Source organism: Microcebus murinus, chromosome 5 (assembly GCF_040939455.1).
Source record: "Microcebus murinus isolate Inina chromosome 5, M.murinus_Inina_mat1.0, whole genome shotgun sequence".
NCBI lineage: Eukaryota > Metazoa > Chordata > Mammalia > Primates > Cheirogaleidae > Microcebus > Microcebus murinus.
The window spans coordinates 3,543,547-3,571,206 of NC_134108.1; the positions used below are offsets into that span (position 1 = coordinate 3,543,547).

The following is a 27,660-nucleotide window of genomic DNA, read 5'->3' on the forward strand; positions in this document are numbered from 1 at the left end:
TAGTCTGATGAGCTTTCCTTTGTAGGTAATTAGACATTTTTGTCCTGCTACTTTTAGAATTTTTCCTTCATGTTGACATTAGATAGTTTTATGGCTATATACCTCGGTGAAGTCCTTCTTGTAATGTATCTCCTTGGTGTTCAATGAGAATCTTGTATCAAGATATCTAAATCTCTTGTGAGATCAGAGAAAATTTCCTCTATTATTCCCTCAATTAGGTTTTCCATAGTTTTTACCTTTTCTTCTTCTCCCTCAGGAATACCTAAGACTTGTATATTTGTACACTTTACATAATCCCATATTTCTTGTAGGTTTTATTTAATTTTTTAAAGTCTTTACCTTAATTTTTTCTGACTGGCTTAATTCAAAAGACCTGTCTCCAAGCTCTGAAATTCTTTGTTTGGCTTTATCTGATATATTGTTGGAGCTTTCAACTGCATTTTGTAATTCCTTCAATGATACCTTCATTTCCAGAAATTCTGTTTGGTTTTCTTAAAAAATATCTATCTCTTTGACATATTTTTCATTCATTTGCTAAAATATTTTTCTGGTTTCTTTGTGTTGGTTTTAACTTTCTCTTAGATTTCATTGAGCTTCCTTACAATACATATTTTGAATTCTTTATCTGTCATTTCAGAATTTTCATTTTGATTGGGATCCATTGATAGAGAACTGGTGTGTTCCTTTTGGGAGTCATTAAACTCTGTTTTTTAATACTGTCAGAGTTTCTCTGCTTATTTATTGTCAACTGGAGTATATGCCACCTCTTACTTCGTAACTTACTTGTGTTTAGATGGGACTCTTTTTTCCCCTCTTAAAGCTGTGACTGTAGTGTATGTTGGATAGGGACTTTGCTTCTGGGTGCTTCTAGGGTACAAGGCTCCAAATGAATTCTTTGGTTATAGATAGCCTTAGCATGGTGATTTTCTCAAATTCTAGTTATTTGTAGGCTGTACTGGTAGTATACTATGCATGTGGGCAGGTTCCTTATCTCCTGCTGAGAAGGGGAGATGGAGGTTTCTAGAAGCTTCTTCATTCCCCAACCCTGTGCAATTCTCTCAGCATGAATTATATTGGGACATCCAGTTCACCCTCCAGGCCAGTAGGTATCACCTGTAGGAGAGAGCCAGCTACCGTGGTGTTTGTGGGATTTGCACTTGGCCTTAGTTAATTAGGAGAAGTACTTCAATATCCCAAGCAATGGGTAGGGCCTTGGAACTCCCAGGGGTCCCCATCATGGGTTCCCTACCACCAAGTTAGGTCGGGGTGGGGGGTCAAAGCTTGGTAAGGTTGGGCCAGGCAAGCCCATGTCCAGGCTCCCCAAAGGCAGGTGCAAGCCTTGATCTCAATGGCAGTGGGAAGGTGGTCCTGAGGCCACTTGGGTAAGCCTCCTGGGATGGGCAGAGGCACCTCCACTGCACCATAGAACCTGCATAGGGGGAGAAGTGTGGCCAGGAATCCACAGCCCAGCAGGTAGCAGTGGGACCCACTCAGCTCCCACTCCCTGACCTGACAGATCTCCCTCCTCCTTCTAACATCTGGCTGCAGTCAATAGCAAGACCAGCTAGGCCAGTCTTAAGCAATCTGCCTTTAGGACATGATGCTGCCCTTGGCCACCGGCCTCCTTACTATGGCTTTCAGACCACACCCCTCCGAGGCAGTTCCTGCTAAGGGAGGGGCACCCTGCTGGCACATCACAAAGTTATCTTGGTCTCAGTCTCCTCTCCTGCCTATGGAGGCTCCTTCCCAATTCAAGATCAGTTCACAAATCTTCCTATGTCCCTGGAAGATGTGATTGAGTCCTGGCAGGCTGGTCTCAGGCTGCCTGAAGACATTCAAATGGGTCAGCAGTGGTTGTGTTGCAGGCTTGCCACTGGGCAGGGCATGTCCCTTTCCATGGGAGCAGCTGGCTGAGCAATGCTTGGAGAGGCCAACCCATGTGGAGAATAAGGTCCAAACACCCCTTGGTCCAGCTGTAGCCTGCACCTGTGGTGACAGAACTTGACTGGGGGCTGCATGACAGCACCTGGGTTCCTGTCTCCCTTCCTCACCTGGCAGTCTCAGGGCAGGGCTTAGGGCCTCCAGATGGGCTCCAGCATGCCACGCACTGGAGCTGCCCATGCGTGGACTTCTATGGAACTCCATGTGCATTTGAGGGGTGTCTCCATGTGATCCCCAGGCAGGTCCCCACAGCAGTCTGGAGGCCTGAGGGGACCGAGGAGCTCCTCTGTAGCTAGGACTGTAAAGGTCCCACCCACCCCTTCCCCTCCACCACCATGGGTGGGTTCCACCAGCTCTCTGGTCCATTCCAGAGCTCTTTCCCAGAGGATCTATTGCTCTACAGGTATCTAATCAATATCTTGCTGCTTCTCTGAGGAAGAGGCACAGGCCACCTCCTTCCAGAGAGCCAATTGCCCAAGAATCCTCTTTCCCTTTCCTGAATTTGTTCCATCATTTGTGGAATGATGAGTGGCTGTCTCCTTCACTGTATTAGGGTCCACACCCTTCATTGTGGTGACAGGGATCCATCTCCTTCTTCACATTGAACATCTAACAAATATTACATTAGAAAATAATAAAACATATTTAATATTATAATGACATTAAACATGTTTTAAAACCTCCTTCAAAATTCAAACAAAGGGGAGACCATAGATAACAGGAACCTAATTACTGAGGTTGATCAAATTACAAAAAATTGTTCTCAGTAAAACTTCACAGTTGAGCATATGTATTACTAGAACTGACGTATTTATATAGACACATTGCTACTTTTATTAATGTATATGAATATTTGAAATAAAAGAGTTTTCCACATTCAGAATGAAATTTTCTAAAAATGTCATTGTTTTTAACCAGGACCAGTTGGATAACTCATTACTGTGAATAATGGTAAACCTTGTATATGTATTTATCCTGAGATTATTTTTATTTTCTCTCTCATTATCTTTTTGTTCATTTTTTAGGTAAATTTTTATTGAATTATAACTATGCTAGCCAGCACTTTTCTATGAATTAATATTTAGGTTCGAATTTCAAAAATCTGGGTAGTGAGTAGCAATTTATTTTATTTAACATCAATCTTTCATAAATACTCCATTATAATTAAACAATAATTTCATTTTCCCGCTATAGAATCTCAACAACAACATTTTTCTTTGGTGTTTACCTAATTTTCTTCTTGTAAAAGTATGATGTTGACCTTTATTGGCAGCTAATTTTTCATAGTCATTTAATAAAATCTTAAACTTTCTTTAAAAGGCCATATCTTCTAATCCAGAAAGTACTAATGGATTCCAAGATGAAATGATATCCTGTTGCCTTTGTTTAGTAAAACAAACAGAGTGTTAAATAAACATGAGAAATGACTTATTAGAATAATAATTACCTTCTACATGAAAAATTACTATTTGGCATGCTATCTGCATCCACCAACCCTGGTGGTTATTCAGAACATATTTAAATCACCTCCAAAATTATGTTTGTAGCCTGGAGCACATTTGTCTGAAGGTTCTAAGCAATGGCAAACGTGTGTGTGTGTGTGTGTGTGTGTGTGTGTGTGCACCCACGCGCATGTGTGTATTTTAACATCCCATTTTTATCCACAGCAAAAAGTGCTTGGTGGTCAACCTTAATACTATTTGGGATTGGAATTAAGATGTGCTTATAAAATAATGAAATTTATTTCATCTGTGTCTTATAAATTCTTCCCAAAGTCAATTCCCTCAGAAATGTAATAAAATCACTTTGAACAATGGTAACTGTATTGTAATAAGTATGTAACCTTTTAAAATGAATAGTTTAAATAGCGTTGTAAATGATAGATCCTAAATTCAGGCTGGCTGAAGTTAAAAGCACCATCTATCAGATCAAACAGCCAAAGGGGCTGGCTCCAGGCATGGCTTGACCCAGGCACGCACCTGTTTCTGCCTGTCAGACTGCAGTCAGCTACCTGGATGCGGGTCTCTGACTCCACGTAAGCAGACAGTCAAAAGTCCAAGTCTGGCTGAGAAGGGTTTATCTCTACCTGGCAGCTTCAGACAAGTCCTGCAATTTACTCTTATGAGATCCAATTGAGTCCAGGAGGATAGGATTGCTCTAGGTGACAGATCCTAGGCCGTGTATCTATCACTAAATCAGTTGGGTGAGGGGAGTTTCACGTTTCATTTAATGTAACCCATGTCACATGCTCCGTCCCCCCGCTGGTGTTGGAGCACCACTCCGAACCCTGGAGCATGCAAACAAGGCACTTCTTTCCTCAAAGAAAAGTCAGAGTCAACTAAATAAAAGAAAATTGTTGTCAGGTGGCAAGAACAACCAGGTAGCCTACAAAGTGATGCACTTGAAAACAAGTGTTTGCCTTATTTTGCTAAAAAAAAACAGCCTTCCCTTTATTGTATAGTAAGCAATCGGATGTGAATGTAAATATAAAGGTCTGTACGACAAAAGCTAGCTTTAAAGCTAGATTTATTGGAAGTATTAAAGAAATATGTGGATTCAAACTCAATAAATTATATGATGATTCTCCATTCAGCACGCCCTATAGAACAGCCGCAGATAATGAGCCAGCCTTCTTTGTTATTACTGCTATTTTTTGAAGAAACTACACTCACCTGCTTAGGCACAGCTCAGTGTTTAGAGATTTTCCAATATGATTTGCAAGACAGATGGTCTTAATTTTATCATTAGTATCGATTTAGTTAAAATTTGTAAGGTATTCCATATATTTTCATGTCTTATCTTAAAGGTTTCACTGTTTGGGGGCCTTAATTTCTCTTATAATCAACCTGTTTTTGCCTTTTTATCTGATCATAAGATGCAGGTTTATATGAAGAGAATTTATCTCTACATAAATTATAATTTAGTGCCCCCTTCTTTTTTCATACTGTATATTTAGATTAATTCTCACAGCTTCCTCAGTCTTACAGAAATCAGTACACTCATTATTCTCTCTTCCCATTATAAAATTATATAGCACCACTTACTTTCTAATTTCCGATGTTTCTAAAATATTCAGCCCATTATCTCAAGAAAGTGTGCTGAGAAGTTATAGAAAAAGGATTAGCAGAGATAAAAGAGGGAAACTTGGCCTTGATTATTGCTGAAGCAAGAGTCAGTTTTGGGGGAACTAACTGGTCAAACTTTTCAGTATTTTGTACGTGTGTTGTTTGGAAGTAGAGTTGAAGCAGATGCCTCAACATGAATTATTTTTTCTTCATATTTGCAATTTAAATGTATAAAAAGGCATTTAAATCTAATAAACATCATCTGCTTGGTATAAAATAAATTATTTCATTCTTCCTCTAATAGTTTTTGAAAAAAGTAGATGGCAGGATATAAAATATTAAGCTCATTTTTTATTTTGTTTTTATATTGAGTTCATTTTTTAGCCTTTTGGGTTATTTACATATTGTATTTTAAATAATATTTAAATGTTTTTAGGATGGGTGGAAATTGAGAAAAGAAAATTTATTTCTGTTGTATGCAATTTGTTTTCACTATTTCAATAGTGGAATCTGAAAAGCACATCCATTACCTAGCTGCTAATGCATAAAACCAGACAATTTTCTTTCTACAGTGAACATCTTTATGGATATTTTCCTCAGGTAAGGAGAGAGGAGATACTTTTATAATAATAGGTCACTATTGTTTCCTCTCACTAGCTACTTTAAAAAATATCCAGCCATCGATTGAGAGAGAATTAGTAAATGATCAGCGAGGATCCATGTGTTCTCCTGCGTTTCCCAGGTTCCCCTGCGTTGAGAGGAGCCCTGTGAGTAGGTGCAGCTGATGAACCATCAGACAGCTGAGGTGGGGCCCCCTCAGCTACTCTCCTCTCTGCCCACAAAGTTCCTGGAGACCATGTGCATCCTATGGCACAGTCACAAGCTGGAGGAAGGCTGGTCTCCCTGCACTGGACTTTGCATGAATGAAAAACACAATTTTATTTTGTTAAAGTCCTGATGTTTTAAGATTTTAGCACCCTGACAGGCAAAATTAATTCAGATGTATACACAGAATTTCATGTAAAATATTGGTCTTACTTTCAATTTTATAAGCATTTTGGAACTCTTGTAAATAATTTTTTTTTTTTTAAATGTGAAAAGACAACCACTTTATGTCATCTAGAATTAGTACTGTTATTCTTTGGTTTTCTAAAAATACTGCCCTGCTACAGTCCTGGAGACACCCAGTAAATGAGATCGTTTCTCAGGTAGCCATGCCAACTTTATTATTGTTTCAGAAATCTCTACCAGTATGAGAAATAGATATGTTATATGCTGTTACTTTATTTGCACTTACTAAGAGTGATCAAAATTTTGTTTTGGGTTCATAAATAAGTGATATTTTAAATTCTATGATTTTTTGGTGCTTTCCTTTGCTCATTTTTCTAATATGCTAATACTTTTCCTATTAATTTTATTTTTAATTATGAAATGTTATGAGAATTAAATTAAGGATTATTGGTGAAAACATCACCCAGGTTACTAAATAATGCATGCAATGCAGTTGTACTCCTACCTCACAAATTCTACAAAAATTAACTCAAAATTGATTGTACACCTATATGTGTCAGCTAAACTATAAAACTTGCATGAGAAAAAAATAGGAGTAAACATCCATTTCCTAGAATTAGGCAACAGTTTCTTATCTACAATACCAAAAGCACAAATGGCAAAAGAAAAAATAGATAAGCTGGATTTCATCAAAAATTTAAAATGTTTGTGTTTCAAAGTTTATCATTAAGAAAGTAAAGAGAAAACCTACACATTGGGAGAAAATATTTACAAATTATTTATCTAATAAAGGATATTTATTCAAAATATATAAAGAATTTATAACTCAACAATAAAAAGATAAACAATTTGAAAATGGGCCATGGACTTGAATATCTATTTCTCCAAAAAGATAAAGAAATGGCCACTAAATGCATATATAGGTGCTGGACATACTCAGTTATTAAGACAATGCGAATCAAAATCATAGTGACATACCCTCTCACACCCACTAGTACAGCCATAATTTCAAAGACAGACAATAACTAGCATTGGTGAGGATGTGGAGAAATTAGAACCCTCAGACAGTGCTGATGGAATTGTTAAACCAGTGCAGCCACTTTGGAGAAGAGTTTGGAAGTATCTCAAAATGTTAAACATACATTTACCCTACATCCCAGGGATCACATCCCTAGATATTCTCCCAGGCTAACTGAAAACATGTTCATACAAAAAAAATCTGTATAGGAATGTACTGAAGCACCACACATAATAAGCAAAAAAAAAAAATAGAAACACCTGAAATGTCCATCAACTGATAAATGCATAAATAAAATAAAATGTGATAGATCCAAAAAATAAAACATTATGCAGCCATATGAATGAATGAAGTATTGACACACTATAGCACGAGGAGCCTTGAAAACACTATGCTAAACGAAAGAAGTCTGAAACAAAAGACAAATATTGTATGATTCGTTCACATGATCAGAGTAGACGTGTCTGTGGATAAGAATGCAGGTTGTGTTACTGGTGCAGAGGAGGTGGGAAGCCGGAGTGAGGGCTAGTGGGCGAGGGCCTCACTTTGCAGATGATGGGATTTTCTAAAATTAGGTAGTATTATTAACCACCATCACCCTCCCGCATTTTACACTTTAAAAAGTGAATTAATATGATATGTGAATTATATCTCAATAAAGCTGTGTTAAAACAAACTAAATGTGGCCTGAGAAACCCTCTGCACTCACATCCTTGTGTTCTCTCATGTGAGGGAACTACCACCTTAGTATGTAAATAAACCAAAAACCCACCTTGGAGTGTGCTTCCGTAACAAACAGCTGAGTCTCAGACAATCACAATTATCCACCAGTCCCAGGTGGCCAACTTTTCAAACCTGGTCAAAGATGGCAAAAAAACAAAAAACAAAAACAAACAAACAAAAAACCCCAGCTGTACCCAATCCAGCTGTTTCTGTAGCTCTCTTCCAGTGTTTGTATGTCTTCCTTTTTTGTTTGCCCATAAATGGCATCAGACCATGCAACCGCCCAGGAGTCTCTCTCAACCTGTTCTTGCTCGAGGGGCTGCCTGATTTGCTTATCATTTTTCACTCAGTTAAACCCTGTTAAGTTTAATTTGTCTCAGGTTTTTCTTTGAACAGCTGTCATTCTTTAAAAACGAAGGTGGAACTATGTTTTCGAAAGGCAGAAGTTTCTACAATTTTGCTTTATTTGCCTGACCAGTTTATTGGATTACATACTGGTATGTCTGCTTTCCAATATCTTTTAAGTGCATATTTGTTGATTTACAACCAGTAAGAAATCATATTCCATATAAAAGCTATGCATGTATCAGCAGCTCTGTTGGAAATGACCGAGGGTTATACTGGAGCCACCATTCGCAGAGCACTGTAATTTCAGTCGCTGCTGCTTTGAGATTTAAATCCCACAAAAGGAATAAACAGGCTGGCGAGGACGGGACTGCCTACCTCACAGAGCTGCGCCATCTGTCTCCAGACTCCTATTTTAGGTACGTTTCGATGACACGAATTCCACACCTAAGCTTTCTCACTTTGTTCCTTGACTGAAACAAATTTAATATCGGGCTCCAGAATAAAGCCTTTGGGAGTTGGGGCACATGCCTCCGTGTCACGGGAACTAATGGGGCAGCTCTTAGTACACATCTTGGTTGTAACTTGTAGGCACAGAGGTCTTGTCACAAACACGTCAGGACTCGGGAGCCCTATTTGCTGATGCTCTCAGACTAATTTCAGACGAAGCAGCCCTCGCTCAGGAGGCAGACTGCTCACCTGGGCCGCGTGCAGGATACAGCGAGCAGACTAAGATTCTGTACAAAGAGGGCTACTTCAAGACGTCAAAGGTCCTTGGAAAGTAGTCAGGAACTGGTTTTAGTAGCATGTCACCTGTCACATCTGGATACCGTCATTTATTTAACAGTGAAGACCAGATGTTCTTTCAGAACCGGAAGACCCTTGGGAGGATGCCACAGAATAATGTGGAATTTTCAGGACTACACACAAGGCCCTGTGAGGGTAGGAAAAAAAGGCGATTCATGAAATCCATAAACACTTTCGTATACTTTCCTTGAATGGCTACTATGTGTGCTTGAAATTTGGAATGTAAAATCAGTACAACCTGTGCCAGTTCCCAAGCAGGTCCCAGTGAAGCGGGGCGTGGGCGCAGCTAGGCGAGCATGAGGCGGCAGGTAAGCACCATCGCACCACCAGGGACAGCGCAGCCAGCCAGGCAAGCTGGAGGCATACGCCATTAGCACCTGCTGGGTTTGCAGGGGCAAATGCGGGAAGAAAATGTTACTGGATGTGAGTTTCACAGATGACATGACAGGGAAGGGAAGGACATTCCTGTCAGAGGACAGCCAGCCAGGACAGAGACGTGGAGGTAAGAGGTATTTGTGAAAACAAACAACAAACAAACAAGTAATAATGTGTAAGACGGTTGCAGAAGAGTGATTTTTGCAACTTGAGGCTAAGTTGAAAAGAACATTCTATTAAGTTAAGGATTCTTTATTTTTGAAAGGAATTAACAGCCGTCTGTATATTTTTTAATTATGGAAAAAAGATATTACATACTTATCACAAGTATTACATACATACATATGTAAGTATTATATACATATCACAAGTATTACATACTTATCACACAGCTTCAAAAATTACCAACCCATGTTTAGCCTTGTTTTATGCAGAACACACACACATACACACACACACACGTTTTCTCCATCTCCAAGACTATTTTGAAGCAAAGACAAAACATTAATTAATGTCATTTGCAAATATTTCAATGTGTACCTCTACAAGACAAGGACTCTAGAAAAATATGACAATTCCATTATCTCACCTAAAACAACGAAAATAAATTTTAATGTTAACAACCATCTGGTTGATGTTCAATTATCTTATAGTTTTAAAATTTATTTTGGAATCAGTATCATAATAATGCTCAGATATTAAAGTTAGTGGCCATAACTTTAAAGTCTCTTTTTATTTATATGTGTCCTCCCTAATTTTTTTTTCCTTTGCCATTTAATTTGTTGACAAAACTGGGTCTTTTGTTCTGTAAACTCTTGTGAGGAAATTGTTCATTGCCTTCTGGTGGTATCCTTTTAATAGGTTCCTCTTTCTCCTGAATTTCCTGTAATTTAGTAGTGAGATCTGAAGGCTTAAACTGAAAACAAATTTTGGCAAGAATACTTCTAAGAGGGTGTTGTCTGCTTCCTTCCATCACGAAGCACAAACCTCTAGGTGTCATTCCTTTGCAAGCAGAGCAATTGTCGGTGTTTATTGTTATGCCTTGGTCCAAAGTTTCATTAGGTGTCATAAAATGCTGATAATCTAATTATTATTCCTTTTTTATTTATTATATGGGACTCTTCTATCAAGAAAATTTCCTTACCACATTTGGTTATGCTGTGATAAAGCTCATAAAATAAAGGCAAGGTAAATGCTTTATTTATTTACCTTTATTTCACCAGTTTTCAAACTAAAATGAGTAGGTTCCTTCTTATCTTGACAAGGTGACCCCAAAAGATCATTTATTTCTTTTTATATTTTTAAGAACTAAGGGAGTTAAACATGTCTTTTTGTATTCAATCCACTATGTTTATGATATGTACTGATGTTTAAATTTTGACCAGATTTGGCCAGTGAGAGCCTCTGCAGTTCTTTTTATAAACACTTCTTACGGGAATATAAAATACATATAGAAGATGCGATATTATTAGTGTACAGCTCACTGGATGTTCACAAACTAGAGTAGCCGGATCACCGACCGGAATGCTGCCAGCACCCTGGAAGCTGACCTATGGCGACTGCTAAACACTGAGGCTGTGGGAGTGGGTTAGCTAACCCTGACCCTGACCCTGACCCTGACCCTAACTGGGTGGGAGGCTGTGTGGCCGGACACGTGACTCCTGCCCGGTCCACCCAACAGTCTCCATTCACCAGAGGTGAGAGTCTTGGTCCATGTTATGTTGATATAACAGGACACCGCAGACTGGGTAATTTACCATGAATGGAAAATTTATTTGGTTCTCATTTTTGGAGGCTGGGACATTCAAGGGCATGGCACTGGTGTCCAGTGACGGCCTTTGAGGTGAGTCATCCCAGGGCGAGAGCGGAAAGGACAAGACAGTGCGAGAGCAAGAGAGCCAGAGGGGGGTGATGCTCACTTTTATAACAAGCCCATTCCTGCGATAACTAGCATGCTCCCGCGATACTAGCCCACTCCCGCAATACCCTGCCCACTCCTGTGATAACTACCACACTCCCGCGATACTAGCCCACTGCCGCGATAACTAACCCACTCCCGCGATAACCAGCATGCTCCCGCGATAACAAGCACGCTCCCGCAATAACGACATTAATCTATTCATGAGGGCAGAACTCTCATGGTGTAATCACTTTCCTAACACTCACTTCCCAACACTGTAACTTAATGGGGGATTAAGTTCCAACACATGAACGTTGGGGTAACATGGAAACCACAGAAGGGGGTAAATAAATGGTCTCTTGGGAACAACTTGCTTAATCTTCACTTGGTGGAATCGAAAGTCCAGGGTCTGTCTCGTATTCGAACAGTCTGGTACTGGAATGTGTCTACAGATTTCTAAAGAAAATTATAGGACTTGGAAAAATGTTTACAGATAACAAGCAATTAATATAAGGAGGGAGTTCTTTTCTAAACTATTCCTCTAAGAAGCACCCTCCCTTCTATAACCTGTTCTTGACAAACTTCTCTCGAGACACTCAAGTCACAGCCTTGTGTTATGATCTGACTGTGGTTTCCGGTCTCGCGGGTTCCAGGGAGTGCATGGAGACTGCACCAACGGTCTACCTAAAGAGTTTGCAAACTGTGGTTTCCGGTCTCGCGAGTTCCAGGGAGTGCATGGAGACTACACCAACGGTCTACCTAAAGAGTTTGCAAACAGGAACGTAAGTTGTGATGGAAAATGGGAAACCAATATTTATTAACTACTATTATTTCTTTGGTATGGGCTTTGGTATCACAACTGATTTTTACCAGAATTCCTTAGGCAAGTGATGTTCTTGATTTTTTAGGTAGAAAAACTGAGACTTTAAAAAAGTGAAATGGCTAATCTTAAGAGCAGAAGATTGGCAAGTGATTGACCCTAGAACTGAAATCCTTTGTACCATAACATACCTTTTTTTGCTATAATATACCATTGTTCCTCTGCATCCTCAAGCTGCAGGGGGAAAGGTTATACCAATAGTCTCTAAAAATGGACGGGCACTTGTTAGCAAGTGTTCTGTTATAACTTACTGATAAAAATCAATGAGTCCTTGAGTCAATTCTATTAAGTTTTCAATAGTATACTGTCTCAAATGATCAATTCTTGGCAATAGCTACACATAATTACTGAAGGCTTAGGAGAAAGTGTTGGAGATATTCTGTTCTGGGTTTTGTCTATACTTAGTCTGCTATTGGAAGCCTCCTGGTTAATCACTGCAAAGGACTGGGGCTCACACCTTTGTATTTGGAGTCATAGAACCAATGTCCAGAAAGGTCCAGAAAGATGATATTCCCTTGTGGCATGGAACATTAATCTACTGGAAAGCTGTTTTTCCTAGAGTTACTTGGCAGAAGATAGAATCATTGGAATCATTTTATCTTGGATAACTTGGCTTTGGATTTTTATTACACCAGCTGGAATGTCACTAAGGCCACACAGAACAGTAAGTAACAATTTATCTTTATTTTTTTGTTGTGGAGTCACACATCACTTCTGCCCTCAGTAGTTTCCAAAGACAACTCTGTTAGAAGATGTGCACTGGTGGTTGAAATAACTGACAGAGAAGAAAAGCATATTATACCCGCCTAAGGTGAAAGCGGTATAATATTGTTTGTGACATGGGCTCATTCCTGTAGTTTGCAACCCACAGTGATGTTACCAACAATGCTTTCGCAGAGACAAAGCTCTGTTTTGTTGAAGATTTTACCATACATTGATACTTTGCTATCAATGAAATAATAGGTTTTAAGACTAAGAGATTTGCCAGAAACGAACTTTTGAACTAAATGTTCTGTTCCCTCGGGCTGACTCACAGGTTGATGTTTACCCACAGCAGAATGTGGCAGGGAAGCCCTTTGAAGCAGGTGACAGAAACAGAGCTTTCCCCTCGGTGTGAGCACTTGAGAAAAGCCTCACCCGAGAGACGCGCAGCCCGAATGCCACGGTCTGCAGGGAACAGCCGCGGCCCTGCGCTCGTCTCCAGGGACAGCAGCTAATACCTCGCGAGTCCTTCTCTTCTGTCGTCGTTTGGCGACTGAAAATCAATTCAGCCAGGAGGAAGTGGAATTGATGCAACGTTATCTTTTAGATCCAAATGATCTTCTTGTTTTCATCCCTTACAGAGAATCTCTGTCATCGTCACATATCCTTGCAGAGTATGTTCAAGCTGGGAGATAGCACCAGATAATCCGGCAATTTGTCGTCGGATTATCATATGTTTAACAGAGCTTTTGGGCAGCACAAAATAGCTTCACTTGCTGTGATTGCATGGCACGGAGCTTGACAGCTTTATTTTTTCGTTTATTCCTATAAGAAACTTAGAGTTTGGGCAGTTGAAAAGGGAAGAGTCTATAAACTCCCCACCCTCTATCTCTTTCCAAATGCCACGTGAACTTTCAAACAAATCAGGAAACGGACATGGATTATCTTTTTCCTTCACTGTCAAAGCTTTGTCCCAGGAGTTATTTGTAGATTAATTAATAGAGAGTTATGAATGACTAATAATTATGTTACATCTCCAAGATTTGTTTAACTTTAAAAATAAATCCTAAAGAATTTTAGGAAAAGCCTCTTCAGTCAAGCACATACTTTAGCACATGGCTGCCTATTTTGTCCACTTTAAGAAAAAAGGTACATTCCTAACATGCAGTCCTTTTGATGTTGGTCTATACGGAGTAAAGTCTCCAGATGCTCTTGACTTCTGCATGGAAGTTTATATTCCTTTTCCACCTTGGGCTAAGTCTAGGAGAATGTGGACCCCTCCTCCCCCATTGAGTTATTGACATGTCACTCAACCATGTGCTCTTTCCTATGTCCCCAGGTCTGACGGGGACTTATAGATTATGGAACCCAGAGACTATTACACTTTCAATTAGTGGTGTCTATGTTATTTTTTGTCTTTAAAAATTCTTAATATCAATTGTAGTTCTCTAAAAATGTTAGTTCTTGGTTATGGCTCGCTTATTTGGGTCACTTGGTCGTATTGAATAATTATTTCAAATCAAAACACAAATATTTGGTTCTTGGTCTGACTGTTTTATTTGTTTCTAGTCTTGTGAAGTTAGTGACTGACGCGGACTTGCTGGTATCCATATGACAAGGCTCAGGTTTAAGCCGTGTCGGTTTACCTGACTGCAACACGGCCTCCCAGGAAAAGATTGGCTTCCTTCGCCATGTGAGGGAGATGGAATATTTTGATATTGGAGACATGGAGGAAGGTGTGCACGCTTACTTTGTTACCCCATATCATTCAAGTGACTTGAAAAGATCTTTGATCATTTGGAATTTGGAACAATGACTGTCTCTTTGCCCTTGTGACCACCCGTCTTGAAATGTGCTTTCCTCCCTCTTTGCATGACAGGTTCTTTCCGTCCCTCTGGTCCCTGCTAAAATACCATTCTCTCCCCAATGTAGTCAGTCACATTTCTTCTTAATTTTCTGTTTTTAATTTCTACATACCCACATATTTCTTTTTTTTTTTTCTTAATTTCTTTTTTTTGAGACAGAGTGTCACTCTGTTGCCCCGGCTTGAGTGCCGTGGCATCAGCCTAGCTCACAGCAACCTCAACTCCTGGGCTTAAGCAATCCTTCTGCCTCAGCCTCCGAAGTAGCTGGGACTACAGGCATATGCCACCATGCCTGGCTAATTTGTTTTTATATATTTTTAGTTGGCCAATTAATTTCTTCCTATTTTTAGTAGAGATGGGGTCTCTCTCTTGCTCAGGCTGGTTTCAAACTCCTGACCTTGAGCGATCTGCCCGCCTCGGCCTCCGGATTACAGGCATGAGCCACCGTGCCCGGCTGTACCCACATATTTCTATCTGAATTTATCTTGTTATTTTTGTTTGCTTGTCTCTTTGGCCCCAGTAGGATGTACAGTGTAGGAACAGTCTCCTCTGTCTGTCCATGGCTGTTGGCATGTTCGTGGGTGGGTGTGAGCACACAGCACAGTGAGTAGATGTGTGGGTGGGGGGGTTCCTATTAACTTTACCTTCATGGATTTTTAAAAGTAGTAGACTTCATACTTTAGAGGAGTTTTAGGTTTACAGAAAAAACAAACAAGAAGTACAGACAGTTCCTGTAGACCCCATCCCTCTCCCCCCAGGGTCCCCATTATTAACATCTTGCATTGATGTGGCACATGTTTTACAATTGATGAACCAAGGCTCCTACGTTATTATTAACTGAAATTCATAGTTTTCATTAGGGCTGACTCTTGCTGCTGTAGATTCTATGGGTTTTGCCAAATGCATAGTGTCAACATCCACCTTTATAGTATCGCACAGATTAGTTCCACTGCCGTGAGCTCTGCCCATTCGTTTCTCCTTCCCTTCTAACCCTGGCAACCGCCAGCCTTTTCTTTCCCTGTCTCTAGCTTTACCTTTTCCACAATGTCCTATAGTTGGAATCATACAGTACATCGTCTTTTCGGACTGGCCCCTGTTGCTTAGCAGTGTGCGTGTGAGAGTCTTCTGTGTATCTTTGGTGACTTGACAACACATTTCCCCTTAGCACTGGATCCCCTTATCATTCCCCTTATCACATTCCATTGTGTGGACCTGCCGCAGTTTGCCGAGCCCTTCACCTACTGAAGGACATCTTGGCTACTTTCATATTCTGGCAATTCTGAATAAGGCTGTAATAAGTAGTTTGTGAAAATTTTTGTGCGGACCTAAGTTTTCATTTGTGTAAATACTAAGAGAAGGATTACCGGATTGCACGGTAAGATTATGCTTCTCTCTTTGATAAACGCCAGACCATCTTCCAAAGGGACTGCTCCGCTCTGCACCTCACCAGCAGCGGAGGAGACTTGCTGGTGCTGCACGTCCTCACCAGGGCCCGGTGCTGCCAGTGTTCTGGATTCTGGCCTTTCTAATAGCTGTGTGATGATACCTCATTGTTTTAATTTGCAAGTCCCTAGTGACATGTATATTGAGCGTGTTTCATATGCTTATTTGCCATCCCTATGTCTTCTCTGGTGAGGTGTCTTTTCAAATCTTTGATCCACTTTTTTTTTTAACTGGTTTGTTTTTTACTTACTGTTCAGTTTAAAGAGTGATTTGTATATTTTTTGATATATTGTTTTGCTAAAATTGTCTCTCAGTCTTTGGCTTATCTTTTCATTCTCTTAGTAGTGATTTGTACAGAAGTTCTTAATTTTAATGAGGTCCAAATGACTGCTATTTCTTTCATAGACTGAGCTTGTGATGTTGTATTTTAAAACTTATTGCCAAACAAAAGGTCATCTAGATTTTTCTCCAATGCTATCTTCTAGGAGTTTCATAGTTTGTCATTTTGTCTAAATTTATTTTTTTTGCATGTGGGTGCCCAGTTGTTTCAGCGCCATTTGTTGACAGACTGTCCTTTCTCCCTTGAGTTGCCACTGCTCCTTTGTCAAAGATTAGTTGACAATATTTCTGTGGAAATCTTCTGTTCTATTTGTCTCTGTCTATTGTTTCACCAAAACCACTTTGTCTTGATCACTGAGGCTTTATACGAAGACTTACAGTCCGGTAGCGTCAGTTCTCTGACTTTATTTTTCTCTTTATATTATATTCTGTTGGCTGTTCTGTGTCTTTTCCCTCTCTATATAAACTGTAGCATCAGTTTGTTGATATCTACAAAGTCACTTGCTGGAATTTTTATAGTGATTCCATTGAATCTATAGATTAAGTTGACCAGAATTGACAATTTAACAATATTGAGTCTTCCTATCCATAAACATGGAATGTCTTCCAGTTTTTTGATATTCTTTCTTTTTTTTTTAGTGTTCTCACTATAGATTGTGTTTGTAATTTATTAAATGTGTACCTAAGTATATCATTTTAAAAGGTAATGGCAAGGAATTTATTGATTTTATTGATGCTTTCAAAGAACCAGATTTTAGTTTCAGAACCAGATTTTAGTTTCACTAATTTTCTGTATTATTTTCATTTTCACTGAATTCTCATCTTACTTTCAATTTAATTGGCTCTTCTTTCTCTAGGTTCCTTAGGTGGAAGCTGCTATGGTTTGAATGTGTCCCCCCAAAAGGATCTGATTAAGTGTTGGAAACTTAACCCCCAATGCAACACTGTTGGGAGTGGGCCTTAATGAGAGGTGTTTAGGTCATGAGGGCTCCACCTTCATGGCTGGATTAATGTCAATTAAAATGGGGCTTGAGGCTAAAAGTTCAATCTCTCTTTCTCCTTCTCTCTCTCTCTCTCTCTCTCTCTCTCTCTCTCTCTCTCTATATATATATATATATATATATATATATATATATATGTCCTCCCAGCCTTCCACCTTGGGATGATGGAGCAGAACGGCGCTAGCCAAATGCCAGAACCTTGATATTGAACTTTCCAGCCTTCAGAACTGTGAGACATAAATTTATTTTCTTTTTAAGTTACTCAGTTTCTGGTATTCTGTTATAGAAGCACAACATGGACTAGGTCAGGAAGTTGGTACTGAGAGTGGTGTTGCTACTATGGAAAGTACTTGCAAGTGTGGAAGTGGCTTTGGAACTGGGCCATGGGAAGAGGCTGGGACTTTGGAAAAAAAAAAACCTTTATTTTCAGGAATGGAGCATTATGGGTGATTCTGGTCAGGGCTCAGGAGAAGGGAGTAGCTGTAGGGAAAGTCTGGAACTTGTTAGAGGTGACTTAGGTGGCTGTGACTAGAATCCTGGCAGAAATATGGATGGCAAAAGCAATTCTGTTCAGGTCTCAGACAGAAACGAAAAACAGCATATTGGAAGCTGGAGGAAAGTGTATCCATGTTAGAAATTAGCAAAGAACTTGGCTGAATTGTGCCTGTGCTTTAAGGCTTCACAGAAGACATATTTTAAGGGTAATGAATTAGGATATCTGGAAGAAGAAATATCTAAGCAGCAAATCATTCAAGGGACTGCATGGCTTCTTTTAACAGCATATAGCAAAATATAAGAGGTGAGAAATAATTTAAAGATGGAATTTATGATTAAAAGGGAAGTCGAACAGAAAGATTAGAAAAACTCTCAGCCTGATCATGAAAACTATATAAAATGGTGTGTCTGAGGAGAGAATACCGAGAGTGTGGACAAGGGACTATGTGTTAATACGAATAGAAGGAAGCCGGATTCTATTCATTAAGACAACAGGAGAAACCCCAAAGGCATTTCAGAGATCTTCCAGGCAAGCTAGGGCCTTGAGGGCAAGGTTTCCAGAGAGGAGCCAGTGGGACATCAGCATTTGTTCCTCTGCGCCACTTGGAGGGTCTGCTCCCTGCACTCTGGCACAGTGCTCCTCAGATATGCCAGCTGTGGGTCACGCTGGCCAAGGTGCACCTGGGCCGCCACTCCTGCAGGCACAGGCTGCAAAGCTTGGCAGCATCCGCGTGGTGCTAATTCTGCAGGTTCACGGAGTGCAGGAGCTATGGAGGCAAGGCTTCCTCCACCTAGATTTCAAAGGATTTTGCAGGCAGACTTGGGGCCCACCCACTTGTCCCAGGGGCAGAGTTGCTTCAGAGAGTCCCCACTAGGGTAATGCTTAGTGCAGTCAAGCAAGTAGGCCCACCTGCAGGACACCAGCACAGTAGATCTAGTGAGTGCAACTATTATACAACCTGGGAGAACAGCAGGCATGAGTGCAACTATTATACAACCTGGGAGAACGGCAGGCATGAGTGCAACTATTATACAACCCCTGAGAGCTGCTGCATGGGCTGAGTCCAGCACAGCCACAGGGTTGGGCCCGCCCAAGGCCTGTGGGGCCCAGCCCTCATTGCAGTATAGTCAGAAGGCAGAGCATGGAGGCAAGGAAGATCATTCTGGAGTTTTAACATTTAATGTTGTTTTCCCTGTTGGGTTTTCAGCTTACTGGAGACCTATTACACGTTTCTTTCTTTCTTTGTGTTTCTCCCTTTGCTGAGTGGTGACGTTTATCCTGTGCCTGTCCCACCACTGTACTGTGGGAGAAAATAACTTTTTAGTGTCACAGGCTCACAGTTGGAGGGGAATTTGTCCCAGGATGAATCGTGCCGTGGGTCTCATGTATATCTGATTTAGATGAGATAGATTTTGGACTGTTGAGTTAGTGCTGAAACAAGTTAAAGTCCTTGGGGCTTTGGAGATGGAATCAATGTGTTTTGCAAGTGAGAAGAACATGCATTTGGGGGGCCAGGTGTGAAGTGCTATGGTTGGAGTGTGTACCCCCAAAAGCATGTGTTGCAAACTTAATCCCCAATGCCACACTGTTGAAAGGTCGGGCCTAATGGGAGTTGTTTAGGTCATAAGGGCTCCACCCTCATGAGTGGATTAATGTTGATTATCACAGGGGCTTGAGGCTGCGAGTTCAGTCTCTCCTCACTTTCACCCAGTCTTTCCCGCTTGCCTTCTCTCACGGATGATGCTGCAAGAAGGCCCTCATCAGATGCTGGCACCTCGGTACTGGACGTTCTAGCCTTTAAAACTGGCAAGTCAATTTATTTTCTTTATATAAGTTATCCAGTCTGTAGTATTCTGTTATAGCAGGCAAAACAGACTACAACAGAAGCTTAGATAATCTTATTTTGTTCTTCTCTTCTAATATATGCATCTAGTGCTACAAATTTCCCTCTAAACACTGCTTTGACTGTATTCCTATACATTTGATAAGTTATATTTTCATTGTCACTTTGTTCAAAATATTTTTAAGCTATCTTTGAAGCATCTTTGACGCATATATATATATATATATATATATTTTTTTTTTGTAAGTATGTTGTTTAATCTCCAAATATTTTGGCTCTCCCAAGTGTCCTTCTGTTATGGATTCCCACTTTAGTTTCATTGTGCTCTTAGGGCTTATTGTGCATGAAATCTTTTCTTTTAAATTTATTAAGATGTGTCTCCTGGCTCGGAATGTGTTCCATATTGGTGAATGCTCCCTGTTAGGAGAAGGTGCCTTCTGTAGTTGTTAGGTGAAGTAATCTATAAATATCAGTTAGATTCTGATGATTGATGGGGCTTTCAGTTCCATTATATCCTTACTGATTTTCTGTTTGCTGGATATGCACATTAAAGATAGAAGAGTATTAAAGTCTCCAACTATAATAGCATATTTATTTTTTCTTCCATTTCTATCAGTTTTTGCCTCATGCATTTTGATGCTATGTTGTTAGGTGCATACACATTAAGGATTGTTATGTGTTCTTGGAAAATTGGCCCCTTAACATTATGTAATGCCCCTCTTTAGCTCTGATAATTTCCCCTGCTCTAAAATTTGCTTTATCTGAAATGAATACAGATGCTCCCACTATCTTTTGATTAGCATTAGCATGACACATCTTTCTTCATCCTTTTACTTTTAATCTATCTGTGTCTTTATATTTAAAGCGGATGTATTGTTGACAACATATAGTGTGTTTTAGTTTTTGTATCCACGTTGAAATTCTGTATATTTTAATTGGGATACTTAGACCATTCCCATTTATAAATTATTGACATATTTAGTGAATACCTCCCACATTTATAATTATCTTATCATTGCGTTTTAGTTATTAATTTTATTTTACTTCCACATTTTTTGCCTTCTCTAGTTTTAATTGAGAAATTCATGAGATTCCATTTTCTCTATTTCTTTTGTATGCCATTTTTTAAAATTAATTTGTTGTCCCAGAGTTTTCAATATACATTTATAACTAATCCAAGTCCACTTTCAAATAATACTATAGTACTGCATAGCTAATGCAAGTACCTTATAACAGAGTAGTCCCAATTTCATCCTCCCACCTCTTATAATATTGTCATCATTCTTTTCACTTATTCCTAAGCTATAATCACTGAATACATTGCTGTGATTGCTAATTTCAATAAACTGACACCTGCTCAATCAATAAGAAAAGAAAATATGTTATCTTCATTTCTTCTTTCTCTAATGCTTTTCCTTTCTTTATATAGATCTGAGTTTCTGATCTCTGTTATTTTCTTCTGAGAAACTATTTTTAACATTTCTTTCAAGGTAGTACTAATGTTGACATATTTAGTTATTTGTTTTTCTGAGCATCTTTATTTCTCCTTCACTTTTAAATTATGATTTTGCAGGATGCAGATTTCTAGCTTGGTGTTTCTATTTTTTCTTTCAATGCTTTTTAAATATTAATATTTCACTAAATTGTCTTTTTTGATTTCAGGGTTTCTGAAGAGAAATCTTTTACCTCATCCAATATTCAACCATTATTACTTCAAATATTTCTTCTTTTCCTTCTCTCTCTCTACTCCTCCTCACATAATACTATTATGTGTGTTTTACACCTAGTGTAATTGGCCTACAGTTATTGGATGTTCTGTTCTGTATTTTTCAGTCTTTCTTCTCTTTTCATTTCAGTTTATGAACTTTCTACTGACACATCTTCAAGTCACTGAGTTTTTCCTTGGCTATTTCCAGTCTACTGATGAGACCATCAAAGGTTTTCTTTATTTCTTTTACAGTGTTTTTGATTTCCAGCATTTCCTTTTTATTCTTAGAGTTTCCATCTGTTTGCTTACATTACGATATATGTTCTTGCATGTTGTTAACTTTTCCATTAGAATCTGTAGCATATTGATCACAGTTGTTTTGAATTCCTGGTCTGATATTTCCCAAATCTCTGCCATATCTGAGCTTGGTTCTGATTCTTGGTTTGTATCTTCAGACAGTTTTTTGCCTTTTGGCATTCCTTGTGGTGTTTTAGTTGTCAGTAAGACATGATGCATTGAGTAAAAGGAATGGAGGGAGATAGGCTTCTAGTGTGAGATTTTGTTTATTTGGCTAGGAGTGAGGCTGTGTTTACAGTTTGCTGTAGCTATGGTGTCAGGGGTTAAAATTCCTACTAATGTCTTTGTTTTTGTCTCTCTTGTTTTCTTTGGTTGTCCCTAGAGGCTCCTGAAATAAGGTCTGAGTCTTGCAGTTTTTTAGCAATAATCCTCTGTTACTGTACTGCAACCCTATTGATATAGAGGTAGGGGGTAGGGAGAGGGCAGGGTTCAATAGTCCTAAGGTTAAGTATCAGTATTTTTATTGTTATTGTATATATTTAATGTGTACAACATGATGTTTGGATATACATATGAAATGGTTACTACAAGCAAGCAAATTATCATATCCATCACCTTTCTTAGTTGTCTCTGTTCTAGTCTTTGAGTAAACCTGGGTCAGGTATTTCCCTTCCCCCAGATGGATTAGGTTTCAGAAAAGCCCCACAGGTTAGGCTTGAGGGCAGGCCTTGTCATGGAGAACAGACAGCTCTGAGCTTATTTCAAAATGTGTACTATTCCTCTCCCTTCCCCACCCCTGTGAAAACCACCAGTGACGTTTTCTCAGCTCTCTCCTCAGAAAATCTGGGAGGCTTCTAGAGGTAAAACTCAGGAACATGTGAGTCTGTTCCTTAAACTGGAGATTTGAACTCTCAAGTTACTTTTCACTAAGCCCTCACCAGTTCACCAGTTACAATCTAAGGTGTTCCTACTCCAAACTTGTAAGTAGTGTCAGCTGTGGGCTTCTGCGCCCAGGCTCTGCTCAGGTGTGCTGTGATTCTCCGCACCCACCTGTCTGTCTCTCCAGTTTCTCAGGCAGCAGTTTGCACTGTGCCCTCAATTCTCTGATGGATCTTAGAAGAGTTGTTGATTTCCAGTTTGTTCAGGTCCTTTTCCTTGTTGTAAGAAGGGGAGTGATGACCTACAAGCTCTAAAACATGTGAAACTCAAAACTGTTCTGCATGAATTTTTGATGGGAATTACTTAAGCACCACAAATAATCGCCGCCTTTTCATTTCACTACTGTGGATGCAGCAGTGGGATCAGAGTGAGCCGAGAAGTGGTATCTGTGTGTAGAACTGAAGCCGTGCCTCATGTTCTCCTTTGACATGTGTAACTTTGCTGAAAACCAGGGAATACAGATATGAAAATATTGCCATTTAAGTTTCAATATTTCTAAATCAAGGAATTATTAATATAATTAGATCATGTTTAATTTTTAATATATCTAAATCAATGAATTATAATTAGATCATATTTATATATGTATTATAGAAACAGGCTATATTCATAGTCACATATATTTCATATATTTTTATATATAATACTTCATATTATACATACATTTTCTTATTTATATATCTATTTCACATAAATATTTACATATACAATATCACCTTCTATAAGGGAAAAAAGAATTAGAGCTATAAGTCAATAAAGCTATTAAATATACCTGATTGAAGAAAGCAAGTCTAAAATCCTGTCCCCGGCCGGGCGCGGTGGCTCACGTCCCCACGTCTGTAATCCTAGCACTCTGGAAGGCTGAGCTGTGGTCGCTTAAGGTCAGGAGTTTGAAACCAGCCTGAGCAAGAGCAAGACCCTGTCTCTACTAAAAATAGAAAGAAATTCATTGGCCAACTAAAAATATATAGAAAAGATTAGCCGGGCATGGTGGCCCATGCATGTAGTCCCAGTACTTGGGAGGCTGAGACAGAAAAATTGCTTGAGCCCAGGAGTTTGAGGTTGCTGTGAGCTAGGCTGATGCCACGGCACTCTAGCCTAGGCAACAGAGTGAGACTCTGTCTCCAAAATAAGTAAATAAATAAATAAAATAAAAATCCTATTCCCCTTCAACCCGACATCTCCATTATTAGTAAATGACTATTTCAAAGAAGCAGCCTAACTTGAAGGATAACAATACTTTGGATTCTGACACACCTGGCAGCAGGTTTCACATCTAATACTTGCGAGTTGGGCAATCTCTATAAGCTTCAGTTCCTTGTTTATTCAATAGCGATATTAATAGCACTTAACATGTGTGATGGATTATTGAGAAAAAGCACATGGGTAGCCTGGGGCCTCATATATCCATGTTATTATTATTGATGTTAATATCCTCAGTGACATTACAGTCATTGTCTTTTTTATTATTTTTACTGTTCCTTGATGTGTTCTGTCACTTTTTGTTCAGCTTTAAAGAAATTAAAAAACACATTTGAGCATATAATCTGGGTGTGCTACCCAGAATTTCCTGGCTTCAACTCCCCTGTTTTCTGATAACCTTAAGATCAATATCTTCAGCCCAGAACTTTCTTCCAAGCTCTGAAGTCATAGTTTCAGCTCTCATTATTTTTTTTTTCATCTGGGAGAGTAGAGAAATCAAACTCATAGCCCATCTTCCCCCACAAATCATTGTTCACTAAATCAAATTAACAAAGATTTTAAAATATACTGAATGTTGATAAAGGCACAGTGAGTTAGTACTTTTATGCATTGCTTAAGAGGGTTCAAATTTCTTCATGAAAGAATTTTGGCTATGTGTATCCAAATCATTTAGGTATTCTTAATATTTATGCCAATATTTTTATTGCTAGGAGTCTAGCCTAGGAAAATAAGAAGTGTGGATAAATATTAATGTAAGATTTACATTCATTATACCTATACTTATAATAGGGGAAAATTAGGAAGAATTTATAAGTCTAATTATTGGTTAATGGTTATATATATTTTAGTAATATGGGAAATGTGAAATAGTGAACACAATCCATCTAAATTAATCTCTCAAAATAGACATATGTGTGCAAACACAACATACTCATTGTAGAATAATCACAATGAAAAAACCTAAATTGTTAACTATCTTGTGGCTGGAAATTAAGAATTTTTAATTGTCATTTTACTCTTTATGAATTTCTCCAATGTCGTATTTTATAATTCTGATAAAAACAAATATTAAAATTCTATACAAGAAAGGAGTAGCCTTACAGTTTGGAAGCATGTGTTTGATAAAAACATCTGCTTTCTTAATATTTTTGTTCAAATTCGAACAGCTGCAGACTCATGCAGTATAGTATACCCTGTGATTTGCTTGTGGTATATTTTTAGGGTTATTATTTTAATACTTCCTTAGTGTCCCTCATACCTCAGGCAGAATAGTACACATGATAGCTCTCATTTTCTTCTAGAGAGAAAAAGGGAAACTAGTCTGAGAAAAATGAGAAGGAGCAGACAGATGATCCTTCGTGCTGGGCCCTGAGGGTGGCCACGCCCAGTCCTCCCGCTGCTTCCTCTTTGGGCTCTGAAGCTGCACTTTAGAGTGTGAGGATGTGCTCCCCTTCCACTCCTCCTGCCGTAGCTCCCGTGGCTTTTCCTACAGCTTCTCCTACGCAAGCCAGAAGGAGCAGCACAGAATGCGTTGGTGGTAATCAGGATGAGGGGGAGACTGCTGCTGCCAGGAGCCCATGGACGGAGAAAAAAGAGAAAGAGGGAACCCAAGACCTGAATCTCATCTGCATTGTGCTCATTGCATCACCACATTCTCCTGGAACCTCAGATATATTATTATTCTCCTCTTACCCAGAGAAGCTGTACAGCTTTCTCCCTGTTCCATGGCTAGTAGGTGGCAAGGCTGAGATATGAATCCCGGATGTGTAACTGATGTTCTTGTTTTTGTTCCCTGCTGCAGTGTTGGGGATAATTTAAGGGATATTGTCTCCAACTCACACTACTTTCCTGGGAGTTATTGTAGGCAGGCACCAGGAGATGGGGGCGGAGGAGGTCCCAGGAGGTTCAGATGGTCTGGAAGGGAGAGAATTTACAAGACCTGTGGATCAGTCCTCTCTTCCTCCAATACCACAAATCATGAGCTTCTTGCAACTGTGATATTCTAATAACTGGTCAACACCTTTCCCTGCAATAAATTCTGTGTACAGCCAGAATACAGCACTGAGTGTGGCTTTACCTTGCACACACAAAAATCAGTAACTGAGAGACTAAAATCCTAACACAGCCTGGCATTAAAATCTCTCCAAGGCTGCCCTGATGTAACCACAGAACCAGCCCAATCTGGTTCAACTTTGTGTAATTAAACAGTGAGTTGTTTTTCAGCTGCCATAGGCTCCAGGTTGCAAGTTATATATGAATAAGCATGCAACCACGGTGGAACCTAAGTTCTGGGACCAAGGAAGGGGGGACTGAATTAAGCAGACACCACACCACATGGCATGATCCATGCTGCAGTGATCCAGTGGATCCACGATGGGGTCCTGGAATCACCCCGTGGCGTGACCCAGGCAGACCACACCTCCCGGCCTCACCTTACTGCCCGCTCCAATGGGATCCTGCTTCATCACCCTCTGCCTGTAAGGCCTGTCCCATCCCCCTGTTCAGGGAGACAGATCTGAGTTACCTCCTGTCTCCTTGCCAGCTGACCCCAAATAAAGCTTTTTCTTTTCTCAAAAGCCAGTGCCATAGTATTGGCTTCCGTGTGCATCTGGAAGCAAGCCCACTGATCGCCTGGTGACACTCAAACTTAGCATTTACAGCTCCGTTTCTCACGCACTCTGCAAGCGCCCTCTAAGCCAGCCCAACGGCATGGCATTCCCTTCCTCTTCCCAGACTCCTCTGTGCTCCCCCCTCCGGGACTTGCGCAAGCCCTCCCCGTGGGAGCAGCCTCCCCCGCCTCTCCACACCCTTCAAGAATACGCAGTGTTGTCTGCACGCAGCTGGGAAACATTGTGCCCATCTCCTATACTCTCAAAATATTTAAATTGAATGCTTTCAAGGCTGCCAGCCACGTTCTCTATTTCGGTATAGGGGGGCACACAACAGCACAGCTGGCTCCTGAGTCCCCTGTGTATGTGCAGACTTTGTCACTCGTCTTGTGTGACCTTAAACAGAGTATTTAAACTTCAGATTCCCCACCCCCAAAACGGGGACGCAATACCAATCGGACTGAGTCATTTTTCAGATCCAAAGTGATATTGTCTTAAACTTTGCATATGGCAGGTGCTCCACAAATGCAAGTTAAATACGTAGTGGCAGAACCAGCCGCCCTGTCCTTAGCTGCCCTCTGTGTACCAGTGCGCCCCGCCATTGAGGGCCACTGTCGTCGTCGCCCTCGCCACAGGGGCGAAGGGAATGGGCCCCGGGAGAGCAGATGGCTCCTCCAGGGCCATGCAGCAGCAAGGGACAGAACGGCACTGGCTGTCTTGCGGTGGACGCGGAGCCTGCACGTCTAGCATGCCGGGCAGTGTTGGGCTTCCCGCCACCCGACAGCCAAAGCCACCTTTGACCAGAAGGACCCCAGCAGAAGGGAGAGGCTGGAGATTAGGTTTGTTTGTCCATGTTTTAATTCCTCATATACACATGAAACAGAAATTATGGGGACTTAAAGAAAGAAGACTGTGCATGTTACGCTCTGAAATGTGCAGGCAGCGTTTCGGTGCTTTTTTGCAGCCCAAACAGTCCACATCGCGTGCAGACAGCAGTGGAGCCCTTCACAGCCCTTCCCTGCGATTCTGCAAACAAACGAATGCCCTGCGGAACGCTGAACCTCCGCCTTGTCACAGTGGCCGCTCCGTAAACGCGCAGCTGTGCGCGTGGCCCCCTCTTTCCACAGGAGAAGGTGGCATTGTGCCCCAA

The 27,660-nt window shown here is 40.2% G+C and overlaps 1 long non-coding RNA gene across 3 annotated transcripts; it reads left to right on the forward strand.

Moving 5' to 3' along the window:
• Window positions 1-11,892: 11,892 nt before the first annotated feature.
• Window positions 11,893-26,477, forward strand: LOC142870870 (uncharacterized). 3 transcript variants are annotated; one of them, XR_012919195.1, is made up of 4 exons: window positions 11,893-11,967; window positions 12,625-12,729; window positions 17,563-17,644; window positions 25,203-26,477. It is a non-coding gene; the product is annotated as an uncharacterized LOC142870870 (long non-coding RNA). The 3 variants fall into 3 exon arrangements; XR_012919196.1 differs by lacking the exon at window positions 25,203-26,477 and adding an exon at window positions 19,623-19,717; XR_012919194.1 differs by lacking the exon at window positions 17,563-17,644.
• Window positions 26,478-27,660: the final 1,183 nt, after the last annotated feature.